Raw genomic sequence first — 24,754 nt, forward strand, 5'->3', positions numbered from 1 at the left:
ATTTTCACAAAGAAACAGATCAACTAAAGAAAATAATCAATAAAGAGACATCAGAACTGAACCATACCTTTGAATATACTGACTTAATAGGGTATTCTCCCTCTACGACAGAGTATACATCCTTTTCTGCACCAGGTGGTAGTTTTTCCAAAATGGATCGCATACTAGTTCACAAAAGCTGCTTACCTAAGTAAATACAAAAGAATTCAAATTACCCCAGGCATGGTAGGAGAGCATTGTGCAATGAAAATAAAAAACAACAAGAGAAGAAATCACAGAAAATTTAGGAGTACCTGGAAAATTGACAACACATTTCTGAACAACCAATGGTCACAGAACAAATTTTAAAATTCTGGAAGTTAACGACGACAATGACAGTACAACTCACAAAAATATTGGGACACTGTGAAAGTAGCCCTAAGAGCTAAGTGCATCACAACCACTGCTCACACTAGAAATACAGAGCAAGCTCAAACAAAAATCTTATGAGGAATACTGAGATACTTGAGAGACAACAAGTCTCCTGGTCCAAACTAAAATTAAGAAAGGAAATTATACAGATTAGAATGGAAATTTATGAAATGGAAACTAAAATTCAATTTTAAAAATCAACAAATAGAAAAGTTGGTTCATTGAAAGAATAAGCAAAATTAACCCTTTAGCCACACTTACCAAGAGAAAGAGAAAAAAAGACTCACATCAATGCAATTAGAAATGAAAAATACATTCAGAAATTAGAAATAAAAAAGGCAAAATCACTTTTGAAATCCAGAAGATAGTTAGGAACTACTTTGATAAATTGTATTCCATCAAATTGGCAAATTTTGAATAAATGAACAGATTCTTAGACTCATACAAATTACCAATGCTATCCAAGAAGGTACAAACACACTGAACAATCTAATGACAAGTAATGAATTTGACACAGTAAAGAATCCACTAACTAAAAAAATACCCACAATCCAGTGGATGGACTACTAAATTGCATAAAATCTCAAAGAACATTACATGACCAGTACTCCTCAAGCTCTTCAAATAAATTCAAAGGAATATTGGATAGACCCCTCCCAATTTCATTTATGGAAGCCAGTATCTCCCTGATTCCAAACTCAGATAAAGACCCAACTAAAAAAATAAAACTATGAGCCAATTTCTTTTATGAACATGTAAACTATGTAAAAAGACAGCTCATCATCAAAAACATCAAACAGGAGCCAAGCATGGTGGCCCATGACTGTAATCCCAGCACTCAGGAGGCTGAGGCAGGAGGATTGCTGTGAGTTCAAGACCAGCCTGGACTACATAGTGAGTTCCAGGTCAATCTCAACTACATAGTGAGACCCTGTCTCAAAAAAAAAAAAAAAACAAGCAAACAAACAAAAACATCAAACAGGTTTCATTCCAGAGGTGCAAGAGTGGTTCAACATATATAAATCAAAAAATGCAAATGTATCATATAAACAGAAGCAAGATATGAAAAAACACCTGATCATATCAATAGATGCACAAAAGGCTTTCAACAAAATCCAACAACTTTTCCTAATAAAAACCTTGAAGAAAACAGATATACAATTTGATAAAAAATTGTTTATGACAAGCCAACATACAGTATCACATTCAATTGGGAAAACCTAAAAGCATTCCCTCTAAAATCAGGGACAAGACAAGAATTCATGCTATCACCACTTCTACTTGAAATATCAGCCAGAGCAATCAGGCAAGAGAAAATAATAGAAGGGTTGCAAAAAGGAAAGGAAGAATTCAAATATTCATTATTTGCAAAAGATATGTTACTCCACATGGACGACACAAAGAAATGCACCAAAAAGTCTCTTAGAAGTAATAATCACCTTCAGCAATGTAGCAGGATACAAGATTGATGCAAAAAAATCATTAGCATTGTATACACAAATAATGAACTAGTGAAAAGTTGTATCATGTACATACACCAACTCCTTACAATGACTGTAAAATGCATGTACTACAAACATGCTAATAAAAAAGAAACAATGTCATTATTGCATTGCACTCTTTCATGAAGGCTTTACCATGGTCATATATTGAGAAAATCCCAAGAATTCACAAAATAACTCCTGGAACTGGCAATCAGTTAGAGCAAGATTGCAGCACAAAAGGTGAGTATGGAAAAGGATATAGCTATCTTTTTATACCAGTAATGAAGAAGAGGAATTTGAAATTAAAAATCATCTTACTGTTGTTTACATTAGAACCAAGTGGGATTAGTTACAAATCTAATAAATATGTACAAAATATATTAAAAAGCTATAAGACTATAATGAAAAATATCAAAGAATAGAATAAATGCAGAGGTTTTCATCTTCATGCATTGTAAGACTCAGTATTGTCAGGATATCATATCTTACAATTTTACCTATAGTGTTAAAGCTCTTACAGTTAAATCACGGAAACCATTTCTTGGCCTTCTAGCTAAGATCAAGTATAAAATTCTAGCAACTAGTTTTGTAGGTGTGAATAAATTGATTCTAACGTTGGTATGGAGAAACAAAAGACTCAAAATAGCAACTCAATATTGAATGAGTAGAATCAGAGGACTAATACTGCCAGACTTTAAGACTAACTCTGAAGCTATGGTAACCAAGACAATGTGAAAGGCAAGACAGACAGAGGAATAGAACAGAACAGAGAGCCCATAAATGGCCCCACATAAATATAGTTACTTGGGTTTTGACAAAGATGCAAAGGCAATGCAAGGTAACAAAGACATTTTTTCAACGAATGGTGCTGAAGATACTGTACATCCACTTGTCCAATAAAACCATCCCATTTAGTCTGACTGTACACCTCCATGAACATTCACTCAAAAGAAATCACAAGCCTGAATATAAGACTCACAACTGTAACACTGCAAAGAAGATAACAAGAAGCCTGGGTGACCTTGTGCATGTTGATAACTTATTATATGCAATAACATGATCAGTGAAATAAGAAATAAATTGAACTTCACATAATTGATAAGCTAAACTTCTTAGAGTTGATAAGCTGGAGTTCTATAAAATAAAAATTTCTACTTTGCAAAAAGTATCCCTAAAATGTACCAATAAACTCAGTTAAAGCTAAAAAAAAAAAAAAGTAGTGTGCCTACAAAAGTCACAATATACAAATAATTGGTGACATGTAAGTTTTGTTTGTTTGTTTTTTGGTACCGGGGATTGAACTCGGGTCCTGTGCTTGCAAGGCAGGCCACCGAACCACTGAGCTAAATCCCAGGCCCGACATGTAAGTTTCTAAACAGTCATTATGAGTTCTCTCAGCTAAAGTCTGAATTCACACACTTATTGAAGGCTTTTATAAGAGGTGGAGTCATGGAAAGCAGAGCCACACCTACCAGTTACGTCCAGTTACTGGCCCCTCAGAGCATACTTGTTTGCATTAAGCCAGTGGTCCTGCAAGAGTTGTCCTGGACCAGTAGTGTCAGAGTCAGCCAGAAACTTCTTAGAAATGCAGCATCTCAGGCCTGACTTCAGATCCACCGAATCAAAAACTCAAACTGGGACAAGCTATTCACATTTTAAAGCCCTTGAAGCAAAGGAGTTACTTGATAACATTTAATAACTACCATGTCAGGATGCAGAGCTTCTTCATTCAGTCATGCTATATCTGAGAGCTCTGCCATGCATCCACCAAACATCAGAGTCTGCATGGGATGCAGCACAGTGTCCCACATGGATTTCAGTGGAAGTGACAGAATGGGCAAGAAGTAAAGAAGACGAGAAGAAGAAGAGCAAAAGAAGGGAAGGGATGGAGGGGAGAGGAGAGGAGAGAACAAAGAGGGAAGGGGAGGGGGGGGGGAGGAGAGAAGAGGAAAGGAGAAAAGGAGCATGCTGGAATTCTCTTTTTGGGTAATTTCCAGAACAGAAAAATCACAGAAACAAACCAACCTCAGAAGAAGTAACCAAAGAAGTGGAACCTCACAGAAAGTATCTTGACGTTGATGCACTTTCAATTGTTGCCAGTGCAAGTGTGACTTTACTGGAGCCAGAATTCTAGAGTGCAGTCTACCAGAGGCAGAGAGAGAAGGATTGGGGTTGTGACTGAAAGCTCTAGTAGCTCCACACTGAGTCAGTAGAAAGACTGGACACACAGTGGGCAGGGGCTGTTATTGGGCACCATCACCACTTTGAGTCACCAACTATCGGTTTCTTCCCACAGACTTTGGGAAGGAGACTTGGTACTGACTGTGACTCCCCGAGTACTATCCAATGGTCCCCAAGGGATCAGAACAGACATCCTAACATGTCTTATGTCTTCAGAGATTAAATTCAACAGTAGAAGGTTTATCTGAAGGTAGAAGGAAGCAGCCTTTGACATAAAGTCATTAGAAGCTGTCCTATCCCCTGGCCCGTCCTTCAGCAAGGGGGAATAAGTCATTATTTCCTTGCCAACATGTATGTGTAAATAAAAGGCCACCAGCTGATCTTGCTTTATTTTCTGTGGCTCTAACCTACTACCACAGCAGTAGTTTTGGGAATTAAAAATGCAAAGGTTGAATGACCTAGTTCAGGTCTAGTGGGAAACGGGCATGGGCCTCTCACACATATACTCAGAACCCCGGAGCAATCGACAAGGATTTGGTGGAAATGAATCCAGTGCCCTTTGCCGAGTCATTACATAACTGGAGGTTAAGGAAACAAAACCTTGTGTATGGGTGTGCCTGGTTATGCAAGCCATAAAGATCTGCACACGATACCCAGAGCCCTACCCTACCCTTACTAAGCAGAAACCTTAAACCAGAAGCAACCACTTTGTAGTGGGTGGCTGGGTTGCTCCCCATGGATTGCTCCCTTCTGAAGCAGCCATAGGGGAGCAGGGAAGTGGAGTTAAGTTTCTGTGATCTCCTGTGTTAGAAAACAGGCTGAGTGATTATACCTGGGTCATCTCAACCTTTACAATAGTTCTCTGTTATCAAGCTGGGCGTGATGAGGCAGCAATTTCCAACTCACAGGCAGGGAAATTGAAAGTCAGATAAAGGAAATCAAATTGCTAGTAAATGGCAGGGATGAGCTCATTGCTCAGATCTGTGTAGCCAGAGGTCCTCCTTGCAGCCCAGCATCTTGTGGGCACTGGGAAGAACCAGGACCAGGTTTCTGGTCCTTTGAACCCTGAACCCCAGGGAAGTGCAGATCCAGGTTACCATTCACCTTCCCTTCCTAGACTCTCACAGATCACTGGGGCCAAATTTATTTCTTTTCATGTTTGTAGAGTAGAAAGTGTGTGCCATCCTCAGTAGCCCCAAAATAGAAGGGCTGTGCACTGGTGCAGAGAGAAAAATATTAGCACCTCTTGAGCTTGCCTTTATCCTGCCACAGGATTCTCAGTGAGAAAGAGGAAAACAGACTCAGAAGGAGAAGGCTTCTCTTTGTCATCCAAAGACTGTAAGAGTGCTTTGTTCTTTCTGTTTATTTTTGTATCCTGACAATGCAACCACCATGAAAAGATAGTTGAGCCAGTGCCCTCTGAAGCCCAATGTGTCAATGTCCAGTTAAGGCAGACCATCTATGGGGGATTTTACATTCTATGATAATTCTTTTCTTCCTACTTTATGTATTCCCCCATTCACTTACACTTAGTATTTTTGATAGTTTATTACATGCCAGGCTTTACAGTCATTGCCGACACTGTGGAGATAATAAGATCTAGACCGGCTCTTTAGAAACTTTTAGTCTGGCAAGATCCAAGCAATGATGTAGACACACGGGGGACAATGGAAGAAGTCAAGTGTGGGCTCCTCCAGTAGTGGGGATTCAACGATGCTGACAAAAGGTGACTGCTAGAGCCAAAGACAGAGAGGACCAGCATAAAGGCCAGGCAGTGCCTCAAGCTCAGGGACTGCCAGGTGAAGAGACAGGAGGCACAAAGGGTTTCAGGCTTTTGGGAAAGGGAAAATAATCCAAAATAGTCAGATTGAGAAGCTTAAAGAAGAGAGGAGGAAAAGCCTGGAGAATAAACAGCGAGATCAGGAAAAAGGTTCAAGACTTGGGCAGGATCAGAGGGTGCATTAAGTAGTAGTTGTGGAACTCTAGTCTCTTGGCTCAGATTATAGAGATATAACTACTATATAAAACTGACTCCTTTATAAATAAGACTGCTGACTTTCAAGGAGGATTGGAAACAGTGGGAAGAGCGGAAGGATCTATTGCATTTTTTCTGATAAAGCCATATCAAGTCACACCTTTTGAAGATTATATCTTTTATGGTGACTTTTCCATGTGGTACATAATCCATATTTTTGATAAACAAAAAATCCCACATAATCTCTCAGTATTTGGCTAAAGTTAAAATGAGCACTTCCAAAGTCGATATTCCCATTCCCATGTAGTGGCCACCTGTCCACTTCAGTGAATGTTTGGACCCCACAGGTGCACCATGGTGCAGCTCCTTCTTCCTCTGCTCTCTTCCAAGCAGTGCTCTCCTCAGGGCACCTGTCTTGAGAGCCCTGAGTCTCTAAAGAGGGCCAAAGACTCTGAATCCACCATGCTGTGGAAATTGTACACAGGACAGGACAGAATCAGGGAAAGACACCAGGGCTCGCCAGCTCTTGAAGCCCCATCTTCCTCAATCTCTTTAGTCCAAGCATCTGAAGAAAGACTCTCTGGATAGGAACACAGCCCCACTCACCATCTGACTGGGGCCTCATCAGAAAACCAGTATGGATTCCAGGACTCTCTCAAATCCATGACCCTTAGAAATTTAGAGGTAATAGAGGGTGGCTGTTGTTTAAGACAATAAGTAACTTGACATGCATAAGTCAGTGAGAAATTATGAATTTTGAATGAAAAAGCTAAAAAATTCAGAACACAACTCCTGTGTCCTTGCCCTGGCTGCTCTTTCTTCTCTGCATCTTGCAAAACTTGCCTATGCTTGACTGCTCATTACAGATCTCTTTGATGAGTCCTTCTTGAATCATCTACTCCACAAAGATCTCTGTCTTCTTTGAGATCAAAACTGGGAGTTCACAGACCTTTCTGAAAAATAGAATCTGTGAGGAACTTGTTAGAGACACACACCCAGGCTCTGGCCCAGATTTAGTGAATCAGAATCAATTTAGGGTGGGTACCAAGCACCTTTATTGGTCTGGCATCAATTGGATGGTTAGTTTGGACCAGCTTTCTGAAGCAATTCATCAGGACCACAAATCTGAGCACAAGATTACTCACTGCTTTGTAATATTCTCATTGCAGTGAATCTTTAAATCTTTAAATAGTAAAATCCTGTCCTTTTGTTCATTCACTGAGCAGAATTTATTGGGCACTTGATATTTGCTGGGAATTGTGTGAGGTGCTGGTAATACCAGGACGATGAAGCGCTGGGGTCTATCTCAAAGAGATCTCGGGCAGTTGCTGCAGGGTAGAAGATGGGGCAATGACTCAGGAGGGCAGCTGGAGATGGGACAGAGTAGGCATGTTCAGCTGGTGCTAAGAAACCCCTGAAGCTTTTATAAGCACAATCAGCCAGGCAAACAGGTAGAACGAGGTGGAGATGGCTGTGGGTCAGCTGCTCATCTTCTTTCCCTGCATCGCTGTCCCTGCAAGACTTCCTGTGGGCAACATCAACCAATCTTGAAACCACTTTAAGGGAAGACACTGTGCACTCTGAAGTCTTCCCCTCCAAGGAAACACCTTACCCACAGTAGGATCAACACCTGCAAATTATTTGTAACCGTCTGTTAGGTACTTCTACCCAATTGTCTATTCTGTGAATGAGAGGATACTTGAAGATACTACGTTCTGTAATCTTCTAAATGCAGGGTTTTTTTTTTAACCTTACTCAACCCATTTTAAATTTTCTCTGTCTTAGACTCTGAACTCTACTTTCCTATCTCTGCATTGCTTTTTATTTTCTTTGACTTTGGGTGGCATCCACTGTGCCTATGGGTGAATCTCCCTTATCTGTGCTGTGTTCATCCTCTGTATTCTGAGAGTTCTGGAAATAAATCACACAACTGACTGGTGAGCACTATTATTAACTTAAGGTCAGCCATCATTGGCCCCTCATCATTCCCCTGAACTGCCAATATACCTCTAATCACCTGTTTTCCCTTGGATTTCAGAATGCTAATGCTTTTGGCATACTTTAAAGTTCAGACTATCTCCTCAACCAAGTAATGCCTAATTCCACTGATTCCAGTCATAGCCAGCTGCTTCTGTTGATTCTAAGAGTATTTGACTTTTTAGTGAAGTATCTGAATATTTTTCTTTGAAGCATATAGTGCAAAGCTGTCTTCTTCAAAAGTCTGTATGCAATTAAACACATGATTTATTTTTTAATATTTTACTTGTTTAACCCTTAGATATGAATTCTATTACACAGTAGACCCAAAATGCAAATTTGCCAGATCCATGCATAAGTAAATACAAATAAACAAAGCTTTATTCAGTGATATCACCATGACCAGTTGGAAACTTACTCTACTGGGCTTACAAAAGCCAGTGCTTTTCTTCAACAATACACCTTTCCCCAACAAGAGACTCAGAGTACCAATTAGAAGAACCTCCATTCACTTGTAGTGACAAGCATGCTTTCTTAAACTTGCAAATTCCTGCCCTCAAAACAATACAAAACAAAACAGAATGGAGGTATGCATAAGATATATGTGTATTTGATAGATACTATATATAAATATTTGAAAAAAACAACCTCTTAGTGTTGAAGCTTCATGTTTTGCCAACAAAGTGCAATGGCAGTCACATTTCTTAAAATATTTTCAGTCCTCAAATTGCTGATACTCTAGCAAGAGCCAAAAGAAGAGTGGAAATTACACTGGAAGTGGGGTAGGAGAGTTTAAGAAGGCAATGCTTCAAAACTAAAAGCACAGAAAATGAATTATCCTTTCCAGAAATGAGACTTCATGTGGTCTTTGACAGCAGTTCAAAGCTGTCATGCTCCCTTAACTCTGTGATGTGTCATGGAGAAAGGTCTCCTTGTTCCCACCAAAAACAGAGGGGCCTCAGATTTATGCGATCCCCGCCCTTGGAATCAAAGCATTAACATGTTCTGCTGGAGGCACTGAAAAGCTTAGCATCTCCTTTTCAGTTAGGGAGAGTTTCCTGTAGAACTGATGCAGCCAATCACAGGTGGAATGGGTCCAGGTTATTACAGGAGCTCTGGTGACTCAGGCAAGGCTGAGTTGAAACCCAGCAGAGTGTCTTTGTCACCTCTCCCTACCCTCCCCTAATGCATTCTTTGTCACTGGGCTTAGGAGCTGCCCTGGCTGAGCACAGCATACGGCATGTTTATAGGCACTTGGGGATTTAGCCAAACCCTCTGCCCTTGCACCCCTCCTTCCCCAGGTACATGCATTTGATTCAACTTCACCCGAGGCCCCTGGAATCCGAAGAGGATGGGTCATTGTCCTTGCATGTCAAGTCAATGAGATTCTGAAGCGCTTAACTCTGTTGACTAATTGAGCTACCTTCACCCTTCAGGAGTGGACACCAAGGGGAAGGGAAAGTCACTGGCAGCGAAGCAGATCCACTTGGTAAGATTTAGCTTCTGTTTATTGTCAAGCTCCTCGGTTTTGCTTGGTTTTTATAAGTTTTGCTGCCATTAAAGTCATGAGGTTACAAGAGTCAACGAGAAAGCAAGTGAGTTTCCCCACTGGAATAGTTCCTACCTGGGGCAAATGCCCCTCCACGGGCTCTTTATAGACCGTTCCCCTTGGGCAGGGGCACAGAGCCCAAGGCTTTCTGATGCACCGCCTGAGGAAGACTTCTTTCCCAGTTTCCATTCAAGAAAATGAGTTCACCATTACTGCTGGCATTCCATCCCTCAGGTATTAGGGAGAAGAGAAAATGTGGCTAACTACTCACCTCAAAATATTTTTGCATTTTAGTATTTGCTATGACAGTGGGAACCTGTCAAAGCCTGTCAGTGGATAGATGCACATATGAATCATTTCTGATATGTAAAAAATTCTGAAGCTAACTTTCTTTACTTGAGAATTATACCTTTTTGATTTTGTAGTGAAACTTAAAGACTAATAGTCATTAACATCCAGTAGATTAACTTGATATTTATTTGATCAGAATTCAAAATACATAAATATGCTGTCATCTTTGTAGCACTCCCTACATCTGGCACAGACAATGGAGAATGGTAGAAATCCAATACACACTTCTTAAATTAACTCATAGCCCAATATCCTTCTAATGCCTTACATATATAACATTCTGATACTGAATATATACAGCTATATATTTATATGTTTTCTGAGGCTATATAAACATGTATAGATATATGTATGTATTCAGAAGCTACATTTTTCCCTCCTAATACAGTTTTCTTCAGGGAGTGTCAGTACACTCTTTTTCATACCTATTACAAATTCTTCCAGCTCGCTAAACTTGGTGCATTCTCTCCCACCACAGGGATGTCATGCTACTCTTCCCTCCTCTCACCCTCCCTAGCCTCATTGACTTCTGTTTCTTCTTCAAATCTCAGTTCACAAGCCACTTACCCAGGAATGCCTTGCTGATTGATATTTGATGTACACCCTGCCCTCCAGGGCAATTTAAGTCTGTTTTTCATATTCTTTCATGAATTCATCTTGCTGTCACTCATATGCTTGATATGAGCTTGAATTCTATAATCAGAAACATAATTACTTGTTTTATACATGTGTTATATCTCCTACCGTACAGAAAACACCTTGAGGACAGGCACAGAAAAGGTGTATGTGTTGCCTCTTGTACCACCAGAAGTTCACAACACCTGAGGGAGTATTCAAAAACTGTTTTCATCCAAGAACTACTTGGGTAAGAAGTAAATGGCAGAGAAGTCCTTGTGTCAATACCAGAGCTGACAGCCAAGGCAACAAAATGTTGAAAGAATTAAAGAACAAAGGTGTGTTCGTGCTGAAAGACTCAGAACTAAAGGAATGGAGGACTGGAGGAAGGAAGAAGACATTATACTTGGTCCTTGTTCCAGCAGCAAAAGCAAAACAAAACAAAAACAAGACACCATTTCCATAGCATTAACCACATCAAAGACACCGGTGCCTGGCATCAAGGACATACAATGGCACTGGTGCCTGGCAAGCTTGAATTTCTGCTCTTGACTTATGCCTTCACTCTCACCTTTTAACTAATTGAAACATCTCGAGTGCCAAACCAGGAGTACAACTCTGCACAACATGTTTCAGGGTACAGGATCTAGAGGGAAAGGTCTAGCTCTGCCCTAAACTGTGAAAACAAAAAAGATCTTTATCTCTCTGTGCCCTGGGTTCCTCATTTTTGAAGGATGCCATCAAATGAGGATTAAGTAGAGAAATGTAAGTTAAGAAGTAGTTCACATCCTTGCCTTTGCAGTGATCAATTTACTAGCATGAAGAATGAAGAGAGAAACAAGAAGGAGCATGTACTTAAGATCTACTATTTGCCTAAACTACCCAATCAAATACAGTGAATCTTTATTTATTCCTCACTGCAATCCTAAGAGATAATTAAAACTTAACTGCAGGGTGATTATAGACTTTGCTAATTTTTCACAAAGAGAACTGCTAGTACCTAGTTCTTCCACTTTGAGAATGCTGGTTGTTTAAGAGGCAAAAATAGATTAAGCTGAGACTATTTCTCCAAAAATTTATGGTTAAAGGAAATTTCTTACAGCCCATCAAACAATTATTTGTATTAATAGTGACTCTCCCTACTTGGTTATTATTCTATTTTCCCTATACACAACCTCAAAGGAGTTTAAATTGTTTTTATCAAGAAGAGCCAAAAGGCTTGACATCAGAAGTCCTAGTAGCTTTGAAACCTATCTTAGATACTTTCCTCACTGCTAAAACAAAATTAAAGGGACACCCAAAGTTAAGGGAGGGAAGGTTTAATTGGATCATATTTATAGAGGTTTCAGCCCATAGTCAACTGCCTCCCAGGCAGAGTGATAAGGCAGAGGGGTATCCCAGAGGAGAAACATTTCATGGTGGGCAGAAGGCAGCAAAGCAAGCAAGGGGTGACCACAGCTCTTTTTCCCCTTACATTTTATGCAGTCTAGTTAGGGTGAGTAGCACTCACACTCTTAATCCTAGTGCCCTTGAGCCTAGCATTGCACTATGAATCAAATCCTGCATCACACACTCTAGATCCAGCCACCTCTTAAAACGCCTCACCTATGACTGCATGAGGCTTTAGGGGAACATCTGGATATAACAACCATAACTGGACCTTAAACTAATTTCTCAATTTTGGTTTATCCCATTTAGCAATAAGGATGGAAAATATAAAAATATAAGTACCATCTACATAGTCCATTTACCTCTAAGCCCTGCTAAACACCATTTTACTCTTTGTTTCTTTGAGTTCAATTTATTTGGATTCTAAATGTAAGTGAGATTATGCAGTAGTTGTCTTTCTATACCTGGTTTATTTCACTTAACATTATGTTATGCAGGTTTATCTGTGCTGTCACAAATGGCAGAATTTCCCTTTTTAAGACTGACTAGAATTCTGTTATACATATATTTGTTTGTTTATCTTTTTTATCTGCTGAAAAAAGACACTTAGGTTGATTCCATATCTTGACTGTTGTGAATAATGCTTCAATGCACATGAGGCAATAAAGCATCATTTTGACACCCTAAATAATATAATCCATCAACTAAACCCTAAGAAAAATATATCAAAAAATGGGGATCATAATGCCAACTTACTTGCCTCATAGCATTGTACTGAGAATCAAATCTATGCCACTCAGCATGGCTAGTTCACAGAACTTCCTCTCCACAACCAAAATACCTAGCTGGACTCAGTGAATCAGAATTTCTGAGGTGGGACCAGAAATTCTTTTTGGCAATATTCTTTTGAGTAAATATTTTGTCTGCCAAAATTTGAAAATAAAATCAAATTATGCAATGAACCAAAAATAATTTTGTAAATCAGAATTCATTTATACAGAGTAAAATACGTCTGGTTCCCTTACTGCTCTCCTTGCTGGCTGTCACACCTGCCCCTTTTCTCACTCCCTACCCCCACCACAACTTCTTTGCACTCTACTGTCTTCTACCACACTGAACTGAAAATATATCATCTGTAGATGGTCTGCACCCTTCCCAATCTTCAAGGTTCTATAAGCAGTAGGTGTTCAATAATGCTTTATGGATGAATGGATGGAAAAATGAATAAATCACAGAGGGCATCTGACTGTGTTAGCATTTGCTCTTTTTAACAGACTAAATCTTATTCCATCTATATAACAAGTTTTATTCCAGTGAATCACATATTTTACACCTGACAACCCATATAATTTCACCTTCTGAAAGAAGAGAAGGCAGGAAATCCACCTCCATACTCCAGCCCCTAAACCGGACAGGTGCTGGGAGAAGTCTGAAGCTGGCAGCATAACACAGAGGTGGGGGCACAGTAGGATTTGGAGGTTAGCATTTCGGAGTCTCAACTGCTAACACATTGTCTTTCAGTTTTTGTGACTTTGAGCAACTGAGATTTTTCTCCCTCTAGTAATTTGGTCCAGGCAAGGATATGTAGTTGATCTCTACCTCTGTATGTTTTGACTTAAATTAGAGAACATTTATGAAGTGTCTGCAGCCAATTGTAACTGCTTGGTAAATATCACATAGCTTTCCCCATGTTCTTTTGAGCTGATTCTTCCAATAGTTATCAACAAAACGTACTTGGCTGTCCTTGTCAGAAATATCTTGATTGAAGGCAGCATAGTGCAGACCTGCCCTTTGATCTGCTTTCTGCCACCAGCTGGGGTGAAGGGCTTGATGAAGCTGAAAAGGGAAAATGGAGCCAATCCCACTTCTCATGATGTGTTCCCTAAACTACCTGAATCAGAATATCCAAGCTGCATGATGATTAGATGAGGGATGGATGCAAGGGGAGTACAGAGCATCGGCCCACAAAACCTCTTCATCCATCTAGTAAACCTGTTACACGTGAGTGTGTCTGCTGTCAGAGCGGGCAAAAATCAAGATAAGACATACAGATTTTTTGGAAAATTTTCTTGTATAAACCAAGAGCATACCATGAGCTGCCTGTGGCATTTTTTAAAGACCTATCACTTCTCGGCCTTCTGGCAAAGACCAAGTGCAAGGAGAAGATCTTTCCTCTTTTTCTGTATAGGATTCATTGCAGGTGTGAAGCCAGAGTGAATAAAGGTGAGGTTAAGCTTCTTTGTTAAGCAAGCACCTAGCAAAGATGCAGCTCCTTTCTTCCAACACACACGGCTGTGCTAAGGATCCCTGCACAGCATTTAAGCAGTCCACACATTTAATTATTACACTAACATTTTGTCAACTGTCAAATGCCTGGAAATAATTGAATATCCTCCCATCGCCACGCAGCACATTTATTGATATTCATGAAGTGAGTTATTTCAGCAGTGTCTAGACTGAATGTCAGGAGGGTCTGCTGAGGGAGATACTTTTCACACAGAGAGGATATTAATAATGGAATTGAAAAATTATTTTTAATTTGGTTTAATAAAGGATTAGATGGGACAAGATCATTGTGCCCCTTAATGGTCTGATGTATAAAGTCATGTGACCTGGCTTCATTTTGAGATATCAAAGATGAGAAATGATCAACTTAGCATCATTCACTTTTAGCTGATGTTATTTTCATAACTACCCAGCCTAGCTCTGGCTGTCTGTGAGCTGTTTCCTTGTATCTTATGCAAAAAGAACAATGGCTTTCTGGAAGAACAAAGCTATGACCATCACTGGGCATGCAGTACACTCTGCTAAGGTCACTTTAGCTGAAGACAGTGTCCTGTCAGCTACTTGTACTCTAAAGATTATGCTCTTAATTTCTCTACTGTCATGCTTCCCTTTTTATTTTAATGTAAAACCAGTAGATATTAAGAAAATACAAAGAAAATATAAAAGCCATTGTATGTAAAGATAATTTTTCATAACAAAAATAGAGAATAACAATCATGATCTTAAAGGAATATATTTTCATTTGCTAATCTAGCTCTCAGCTCATTTCCTAATAATACTATACCTTTTGCATAAAGCATTTTAATTATTAGCAAAACATCTCACACCTGGGATAATTTTGAAAGATTTCTTCCTATTTCACAACATCTGTTATAGTTTTTGTTATAGTTCTTACACTTTCAGTGCTTCCCTTCTGAGAGACCATGTGTTTTAACTTTCAGAACAACTCTTTGGGGTTCAGAGGGGTTACGTGGCTTATCCAAAGTCCCTCAGCCAGTTAGCAGCAGAATGTAGATTGTGACCCAAGTCTCTCTCCCCAAACTTGTGTGTTTTTCCACTTACAGGTGCAACAGCTTGACACTGCTAAAGTCTCCTGAGTTTGCACACTCTTCACATTTCTTTCTCTGTTTTATTCTTATTTAATCAGTCTGTGAAGACAGGGTACTTTTTATTGTCAAACAATAAAATGTAGGGATAAAGAGTTTTATGGAAGACCTTCCCTGTGGTGGCTGTCCCAGGGCCATCCCTGTCACCGGTCCTCTGATGGACAGTCTCATCTGAACCGCTGAGCCTGAAGAAGTCTACATGGGCAGTTTCTCCACACAGGGTGGACCTCTGCCAAGTCCCTGTGCTGGAATAATGACAGAGCTACTGCATTCTTTCTCCAAAGCGGACATGGCGCAATAGTTCTCATGACAAGAGCTTACCCTTTCTCTGGTTAGCTGCCTTTGCATACTTCATGACAAAATCTCCTGGGATTACACAAAACTCCTTGTGTTTCTTGGCTGGTAGCTCTGGGAACTTGTCTGCCTTGTACTTGCGTTAAGGACTCAATAAAATGATAGGAAGATTCAATTCTCCTGAAGAAATTCTGAAGCTTCCAGACATCTTTGGAATCGAGTCTTGCCAGCTAAGTTTCTTCCACTTCAGTTAAAGGTGTAAAAAGTATATATGCAATGATTTATAAACAACTGGTTTCTACCCCTTTACATTCTAAATGAGACATATTACCTGACATTAAAAAAAGAGGAGAAAAAACATTGAAATTTTGGAAGTATCAAATGGAATTTTCCTGTTCTAATATAAACTTGATGGGTCCTCTTTTGCAGGAAAAAAAAAGTGGGATAAAATTTAAAGGAAAGCAAAGTACAAATCTCAGGCTCACTTCTTTCTTGTGAGAGCTTGGGCAATTTGCCTAGTCTTGACTTATTTCTTCAAATATGTACCAGAGACAATGACATCCATTTCACAATAGCATTGTGAAATAATATGAGAAAATCCACATAAAATGCCCAATATAGTGTAAGATTTTCATTGAATGTTAGGGCACCCTCTGAAAGAAGAGATTGTCAAATATTTTAGTGCCTCAGCTGATTTTAAACAGCTCTCTAGGTGAAGTTAAATTTTAGATTTTTTTCTTTGCCCTTTCAGTTGGTTTGGTAGAGGACAGCTTAGCTGGGCCTCGAAGTGTTTGGAAAGTCATTCTACGCATGCATTTGTTTTGGCATTTCATTCTGCCTCCTTTATTTTATTTTATCTACTGCCAAGGGGGCATTTTGACTGGCACGGGAGCCAAGTGAAAGGAAGCCCTCCCTCCAAGGGATGTGCATGCCCCAGCACTGTGGGAATCACCGCTTTCTGCCCCATGGAGGCCGACTTTCTTCCCCATCCCTGTATTCCGGAGAGATTTGTGATGTTTTCTGGCACTGTCAGTTTCATTCCTTGCCTGTTTCATTCACCAGCACCCCAAGGCACCATCAGCTGAGACCCACAAACACAAGACCAATGTTGTAGAGTCCATTCAGACATGGCAGAGTCTGTTCTGAGGCTTACAAGGCACTGTGATAAAACTCACATTCAAGCCCAAATGGATCAAAAGGTTTCTGTGCCTGGCTGACACTGGGTTTCCGAGTTCTGCCTCTTCCTGGTGACAGGGATTTTGCTCACTGTCCTTGGAAAGCTATCAATCACCTGGGCTCACCTGGTCCCATTAACTGTACTTTTGATCAGTGGCTCCAGCATGAATCATCTGAAAAGCTCTGCTGCATTGATCAGAGCCCCTTTCCAGTAGCCCGGGGGTGAAATACCGTACTCAGTAAGTTTTGCACTCCCCAGGGCCCGAGGAAACGTGGGAAACGCAGTGACTGCTTTGAAAGAGACTCTGAGAGAGTCACACTTTCGTGGGAGTGTGGGCCTCGGGAACACCGCGCAGGACGAGGGGTAATGTTTGGGTCTGACCCTGGAGCACTCCACTTTCGATTTATACACCAAGAGGATTACTGCAGATGAAGAATCCCTTCCTCCCCTGCGAGATTCTGATGTTTGTGCTGGAAGTTCTGCACTTGGCGGGAGCCCAGATGAACAATGACACTTGAGAGTCACTGATCTGCAGATTCTGCACCCCTTCTTCAAGGAACATATACTAAGATTTTAAAAAGATAAAATGTAATGAGATCGAATTCTACATAAAGAAAAGTAAAAGGACTGGTGTAATAGAACTTTTTTTCTTTTTTACAGCTTTGTTGAGATACAAATTCACACATTGTATCGTCCGACTCTTGACAGTAGACCATCTGATGGTGTTTGATATGCTCCGAGAGGTGTGCGGCCATCATCACAATCGATTTTAGAAACTTTCATCGTCCCCACCGGCAGTCCTCCCAACCCCCTCCTCAGCCACCCCATCCTCTCTCCCTAGCGTTCCAGTCTCAGCCAATTATTTATCTCTTTCCTTCCCGGGTTCCTGTATTTGCCTATTCTGGATTTTCCCTGTCCTATTTCCCCTTAGAGTAATCATTGGTACCATTCCCAAACAATTCTTTCTTTTCTCTGGGAAAAAAAATTTCAGGCCCACAAGTCTCTTGGAATTGGGTGATCCCACATGGGGCTTTGGGCTCAAATGTCAGTCGTGTTGTCTGGCAGCACGTTAAGTGGGCCTGGACCCCAAGACATGCCCTGTCCCCATGACACCTATAGCCTAAGTGACAGAAACATTAATATGTGGGGACTGCTTTTTACTGAAGCAGAACCCAGCCTAACCTAACTTGTATACACCAATTCATAGTGTAGCCTTTGGAAAACCATCTACAATCTCTGTTGATTGTTATCAACACTACTAAATGAAGAAAGTAATATGTACAACCAAAGGTTGCTGGGAGAATTAATTGAAATTAATTGCATGGGAGAGCCTCCCCTAGTGGCTGGCACAATAGTTATTCCATGGGTGTTGACTAATTTTTGTTCTTGTTCCTGAAGTCTTTCTTCCTACTGAATAAACCTGCATAATATTTATTAATTTCATTCTAGTAGTATCCGGAGTGGAGTAATAACTTTGTATAAATAAGTTGAGCTTTGTGTAGAACACTTAAGACACAAACATATATTCTATGACCTCAAGAAACTTAGGGAATCAGAATTACAGAATCTTAACATTAGAACCCGGATTGTGAGCACAGAGGGAAATCATGTCACACATAGACCGGCATAGACAGGGATTTATGTTTTCAAAATTTCCTGTGTGAGACATGAGGAGGATTCCAGTGTGGTGGTCAGTGGGGATGGAGGTACAAACTCAGGTTCAAGGCCCAAGTCTAGGTAGAAACCAGGATGGTACATATGACACAGAAGAAGGCACTGTGGTTCAGTCTTGTAACTTGGAGCAAGGGGAGGATAATGCTGTGTAGACCAAAACAAGGAACACAGAAAAACAAACAAATAAACCCATGAGTTGGAAACAGCATAAATCTGTTTTCTTATTTTTTCATATAATTATTATGTAAAGCATAAAAAAGAATATATAAGCAGGTTATAAGCCATAATAATGAAATGAACACTTGTGAAATAACTACACAACTTTAGAACTGGGACGTTACCAATAACCTTCCTATCATGCCCCTCCTCACCATCCCAAATCACTCCCTTTTTTCAGAGTTTTTACTCCTTTTCAGTATACTTTAAAATAATATTTTAAGGTTTGCTACAGGGTATTGCGTTGAACAATTTGAATCTTTCACTCAATATTATGGTTATTATTTGAAATTCATTCAAGTTTATTTGTGTAGCTATAATTTATTTATTCTCTGTTATATATGCACATTAACTAACTATACTACAATTTGTCCCCACTCCTATTGATGCATTCTTTCTAGGCTTTTTTTGTTATTGTATGAAACACAGCTATAGATATTCCAGTATATGTCTTTTGGTTTTGATCTTTTTTATTCTGAAGAGCACATTCCAGTGATCTAAAGGAAAACTCTTAATGTTTTTTTTATCAATTTCCTAGAAGCATTTTAACAGATTATATAAATTCCCTTCTATTAGTCTATTAGAGACAGTTACTTAAAAGAAAAACTAGAATGTTGTTGATTTTATCAGTACTTTTTCTTCACCTATTAATATGATCATATAAAGCTCGAGAGAAGAATGTAAGCTAGACATTCAGAATTGAGAGTGTCTGAGAAAGAGGTGATGTTTAAAGGCATCAGCTTGGTTTAAAAGATTCCACCCAAGCCTACAGAGGAAAGTCAAGCAGGCAGCTGTGTATGTACCAACCACCCATGAGGAACGATATCGTCATCACTGCAGAACTGGAAAAACAAAAATGAAAAAAGAAGAGTAAAGAGAACATTAAAATAAAAACATTTAAATCCTCACAAACACCAACAACTAGGTTTCACAGTGCAGGTGTTAAAGGAATTGCCTGACAGTGAGATAAGAATTAGGATAAATCAATATTGGGGGAAATCAATGGAGAAGACGATAAAATGCTACATTCTCTACTTTCAGCCCAGCCAGCATTGGATTAGATTTGTTTATTGTAACATCATCAGTATCTTAATGAAAGATCACTCGTCCAAGAGATGAGAAGAAAGGAAGCCTCAGCAAGTGACTGAGCTAGCGCGACAGGGAGCTTGCTAATTAAAGGGAGTCCAGAATTGGATCAAGAAGCTTCAGGATGTTTTTCAAGTCAAGAACACATTTGCAGATGCAGGACAACAACTTGAGATTTGAGAAGGAGAGGAGAAATAGAAAAATCGCTACAATACTTTCCCTTAGTATCAGAATACATAATTGCTTGCTCTCCACACTCTTAACCTCCTTGTGTTCCACCTTCACTACAACCCTAGAAAGAAGATGTTTCATAGTCTCTCTTCTTGTTATCACTTAATCTGCTTTGTTCCAAATAGATTGTGAGGAACACATGGAAGAAGGGAGATCAGGTAGAAGGCTTTGCGAAGATACAATTTTGAGATGTCAGTGAACTGACAGGAAACGCTGGAAAGAAAATGGATCTCGGGTTATTTTTGAAAGTAAATGAAATAGGAAAAATGATAGACCAGATGTGATCTGTACATGAAAAATAACAGACAATTCCAAGCTTGAATAACTGAAAGGATGGAGTTTTTATTTACTGTGATAAAGATATTGAAACAGTTTGTTGTGGAGAAGGTGAGGCTTTAGATACGCTAAATTTGAGAGGCCTATTAAACACCCAGGTGAAAGTAGTTAAGTAGACCGTCAGGTTCAGGTGAAAGGTGTGGGCTGGAGATGTAACTGCAGGCTTCCTCAGTGTGGAGACGACACGAAAAATTGTGAGACCAGATGAGATCACCGCAGGTGTTAGACCAGATAGAGAGGAAAAGAGGCTCAGCAACAGAGCCCCAGAGTGGAGAAGATGAGGAGAAACCAAAAATAAAAGCCAGAGAAGGAGAAGGCATCAAGGTAGGGAGTGAACCACAGAGGAATCCTGGAGATTAAATGAAGGAAGTATTTCAAAGAGGAGGAAAAATGTAGCTGTTTTAAAAAATTTATCTCAAACTTGAAGAGGACTGAGAAGAGACCGCTGGACTTAGTAGTGCCTAGGTGCTAGATTGCATATGAGGGCCTCTGTGTCTGCATTTCCATGATGGATTTACTTCTAATGTAGCAGCAAAGGGCTACATTCAGCTCCCAAGGAGCTGTTTTATTTTCTCCCAAGAGTCAGAACTTTAGTTAGTTCATTAATCAGAAGAGTTTTCTTTGCTCATCTTTTGATGTAGATCCAGGTTTTTTCTTTGCACAACTTTCCGAGGAGCAAATATTTGAGTGTCAGTTTCTTTAAATTGTAGAACTTAGGCACCTAAATCCATCTATATTCAGAATGTCTAGATTTTTACAACCTTATCCAAATGTTTTAAAATATTATTGCCCACGCCTATTTTGGCAAAAAAAAAAAAGGATAATTCACCAGTATCAAGACTTTCTAAAGTATTATCTTAGTGTTTGTAGAAAAAGTCATTTTTCTACTTATATTTGATTGATATATAAAATAACTACAACTTGAATACACAGGATTAGAACCCACAAAGATTAGTCTTGGTGCAATTAATGGGGGTACATGATGACTCAGAAAGTTCTGCAGCTTGCTGAGCTGGAGGAGTGTGTAAGCCATGGATATCAGCCAGTGTTTTAATAGACAGACAGTAGAATATTATTAATTTCCAATTAATGGCATCTATGTAGGTGTCTATATAGGAAAATGGTGTCTATACAGGACATGTCCTACTGAATTTTTATTCACTTATATCATGCTCAGTACTATTTCAATTTGTAAATATATGAAAATATATCCAGAACATTAATTTTACTCTTACTACCCTCCTATTACCTCATACAACCTAAATTCTATCTTCTTACAGTCCCAAGACTTCCCATCACTTGCTTCCTATAGGAAACTTTCCTTCCTCCTAACAATCATCCACCTGAAGTACAGTTGGCCAATGTTGTTATCAATTTTCATTTTTGAATCTCTGGATGATTCTTCAATCTCCTCTTTAGTATTTGACATTTCAAGTGTAAGCTTCTGGAATGCCAAGTGCAGGTCTGTCTTCTTTTTTAAGAATGACCACAAATACATAATCCTGATTATGTATTTTTATATATTTATCAAACTCGACCTTGCAGGCATGGTGCCACTGATTTAAATCCCCAGCTCTGATTATGTATTTTTATTGTAAAACACCAACAACTGTCCATATGCACTTCAGGCCTCTTGGAATATAGAACATGGCCCTTATCAGGAGTCCAACACATAATTACTGAATGATTTCTGAGTACCTAGCATGACTCACTATCTTATTACAGTGGCCAGAGAAGGTCTTTTTGAGTAGGTGACAGTTAAGCTGAGTCATAATTGGGAAAAACAAGCAGACACAGTAAAAAGGTGGCAGTCTTTAGCCCTTCAGGCTCTATAACAGGAAGAATTGCAACAGACAGGACATTAGAGTCATGACTATAAAGCAGAAAGAGTGGGAGCGACAAGAGATAAGGATGGAGTGGAGGTAGATCTGATGGACCTTGGTGAGAATTCCTATTTTATTCTAAGTCTCATTGTAAGCCCTTGAAAAGTTTTAAGAAAAGGAGTGACACACTCTGATTTGCATTTAAAAGATTCATCCTGACTGCTGATTGTAGAATGATGGAAGCTGAAAAATCACTTGACAGACTAATGGTAGTTTTATGGATATTATGTTGAGCAAAAGAAGCCAGACACAAGCCGGGCATGGAGGCGCACACCTGTAATCCCAGCACTCGGGAAGCTGAGGCAGGAGGATTGCTGTGAGTTCAAGACCAGCCTGGGCTACATAGTGAGTTCCAGGTCAGTCTCAACTACACAGTGAGACCCTGTCTCGAAAAACAAACAAACAAACAAACAAACCAAAAACAAAACAACAACAACTAAAAAGAAGCCAGACACAGAAAGTACATGCTATCCAATACACTGATTTTTATACATTGTACTCATATAGAGTCCTATACATTGACTTGTGTGGGGTTTGCCAATAGTCCAGGCAGAAGTGCACTAGTGGACTAGAAGTGGACTACTAGAAGTGGTAACAGTGGTGATAGAAAGATCTTTAGTTTGTCTCATTCTTCGTACAAATGGGTAAACATAGAGAAAGGATGAGATTATTCTGCATTTAGATACAGAAACAGGTTAGAAGATTCAAACACCTCCAAAATCAATAAAAGGCCCAGGCCTTAAATTTAGATTTTCCTACCCATTTTATTAATTTTAAAAGTTCAAATACATTTACACAAACGACTTATTGATCCACAAAAAGAAAACAATCAGATAACAACATAGATTAATTGCACAGACATTTCATTGAGTGAACAGAGGTGGATACAAATAGCATTTATTCTATCAAGTTCTATAATGGATAAAATGAATTTCTAGTGAGGTAAGTGAAGTCTTTTTTAACAAAGATTATCTCTTTGTGGATTCAGGGAGAATTACTAAAAAGCTACATAAGAAACCTATCTTGTTGATGGAATTATTTTACACATTGATCTGCATATAATCCACTTGCCAAAATTCATTCAACTGAATTCTTAGGGAAAAATATCAGAATATATAAATGATATTCTAAATATATAGGGTCAAATATGACTGTGCTGGGAGAAGAAACCAAGTTTTCTAATACCAGGTAGTCTCTCTCAAAAACTACAGATCTTGGTCCTCAACCATCCTGGCTTGTGACTCCTAGCCAAGCAAAAGGACTCTGGCAACCAGATTAATCCCACTTCCTTTGGAAATGTGGCTAATGATGCATAGAATTTAAAACTATGTCTTACATTGGCATGGTATCCACTACCCATGGTATCCTTCTAGAACAAGAGGAATTCTGCTGAATATTGATTTCAGGACTACAGAATAATTTTAGGTCTCAAACTCTAGGCAAAAATCACCATTATAAGAAAAGCTATCAAGATTCAGAATAAGGCAAAGAACCAAGACTTCTTAAAATAAATGCCCTAGAGGGACTGGCTTTGCTTATCGAATTGAAAGTCGTGCTAAGGACACTTTTGACAATGGTGTCCACATGATTGATTCTAGTGAGCTGATAATGGGAGGTGATGGCCTTACTGGAACGGCATTTTGGCAAAATGCAATGTCTTCTGACTAACAGTTCATTTTTTACCAGGCTCTATTCATGGACTGCATATTTATACAGTCTCATTAGCCTGCCGTTAATCATTTCAAAATCTGTCTATTTTCTATAATTTTCAAGGCTTGGATTTGCATGCATAAAATAAAACACTACATTTATATTATATTTAATGTATGTCCCTGAATCATGAGATGATCAGGGAAGTGAGAGGTGTGGCTGTACCTTGCCTTACCCAGAGCTCATTGGTTGAGCTGGTGAGATCCTAGATCAAATGATACCTAGGCAAGCTGAAGGGGTGAAGAGACTGAGAGACTGGTTTGAGGGTGACCTTTTCCTGGGTGCCCACATTCTCTGGTCCTGTGATTTCAGTATTCCTTATGAATTAGCTTGTTCAAAATGTCACCTCTCACTTCAGAATACATTCAAGATCATCCCTGGCAAAGACATGAGTGCAAGGGGACAAAAAGTATCTTCTTACCATGTTCTGAGGTGTTTCCCTTATGCACAACATTCAAAACTAAGACAGTCAAGATCAATTTAAAACTGAATAGGTAAGAAGGTGGGGACTAAGTGAGATCAATGGACTGTTAGACAGGAAACTGTTCAGTTACCAAGGAGAGCTCACTAGACAGAGGCAGGAACCTCGACTTTTTCTCTTCTGTCCTTGAAGATATTCTCTTCTGTTTGGCAACTCATTTCACTACTCTCTGTTAGTTTGGTAAGGGGGTCATGACAAACTGAGTGACTTAAATAGCAGACAATTATTGTTGCACAGTTCTAGGGGCCCAATGGCCAAAGATATTGGCAGAATTGGTTCCTTCTAAGAATGTAAGGGATGTCTTCTTGGTTTTCTCCTTGGCTTACAGATGGCTGTCTTTCT

Source organism: Fukomys damarensis, unplaced genomic scaffold, assembly GCF_012274545.1.
Source record: "Fukomys damarensis isolate Sample0158 unplaced genomic scaffold, DMR_v1.0_HiC HiC_scaffold_5, whole genome shotgun sequence".
Lineage (NCBI taxonomy): Eukaryota > Metazoa > Chordata > Mammalia > Rodentia > Bathyergidae > Fukomys > Fukomys damarensis.